The sequence below is a fragment of the Saccopteryx leptura genome, chromosome X, assembly GCF_036850995.1.
Source record: "Saccopteryx leptura isolate mSacLep1 chromosome X, mSacLep1_pri_phased_curated, whole genome shotgun sequence".
NCBI lineage: Eukaryota > Metazoa > Chordata > Mammalia > Chiroptera > Emballonuridae > Saccopteryx > Saccopteryx leptura.
Window position 1 is genome coordinate 13,316,915 of NC_089516.1, and position 947 is coordinate 13,317,861.

The following is a 947-nucleotide window of genomic DNA, read 5'->3' on the forward strand; positions in this document are numbered from 1 at the left end:
ACAGGCAAAACTAATTTTTAGTGTTGGGATAGTGCTGATCATGGGGCAGTAATGCCTGAAAGAGGGGCATAATGAGAGTATTTAGATGAGAGGGCTGATACTATTCTAGTTTTTGAATTCTAGTTATTTGAATAGTTTTCTAAATGCTACCTTTCAATAGTGCTTTAAAAAACCCCATGCAATATGAAACCTCTATTTTCAATAGCACTTTATATCTACCCAAAATAATTTGGCTTGTCTTTCAGATCCAGGAAGGATGCTAGACACCGGGAACACTGAGGTGAGTTCGGGAGGCTTGGAATCAATCTAGTTCTTGTTCCAACAGGACTTAGTCAGTTGTTCTCTGTCCATAAATACCTAGTTGAAGATGATTCTTGTTTTAAATATGAGAGGAGAGGAAGAATAGGGAACAACTTCTTATCCAAAGGCAACATTAGAACTTGCAGTTTGGTGCTCTCATCATCACACTTATGAAAGTTTTTTTTTTTTTTTTAATGGAACGCTTCACGAATTTGCGTGTCATCCTTGAGCAGGGGTCATGCTAATCTTCTCTGTATCATTCCAATTTTAGTATATGTACTGCTGAAGCGAGCACAAAAGGCTATTTTTTTTTAAACAGCAAAATAAAGACTAACTCATAGGATTTTAGCTAGGCACAATAAAGCAAAACAGAAATTATGGTTTTAGAATCCAAGGCCATGATGTTTTGATTGTAATGCTTTTGCTTACTTGTACAAAACATTTGCTGAAAAATCAGAGAGAAAGAAGCATTCTGTAGGTGTTAGAGTAGGAATAATATAACCCTTTTAAGATGCTTCACATGCTTTATAGACTAAGAACTTTGGTTCACTTTTTGTATACCAAAAAGCAGTCTCTGCCTGGAGATGTGTGGCATGATAAGATGTCTTTTGGCAAAAGAGAAGATACTCCATGAGGCCCTTTCAAAC

At 36.3% G+C, this 947-nt stretch overlaps 1 non-coding gene across 1 annotated transcript; it reads right to left on the reverse strand.

Moving 5' to 3' along the window:
• Positions 1–488: 488 nt before the first annotated feature.
• LOC136386586 (U6 spliceosomal RNA) lies at positions 489–595 on the reverse strand. Its single transcript, XR_010747956.1, has one exon. It is a non-coding gene; the product is annotated as a U6 spliceosomal RNA (small nuclear RNA).
• Between the last annotated feature and the right edge of the window lie 352 nt (positions 596–947).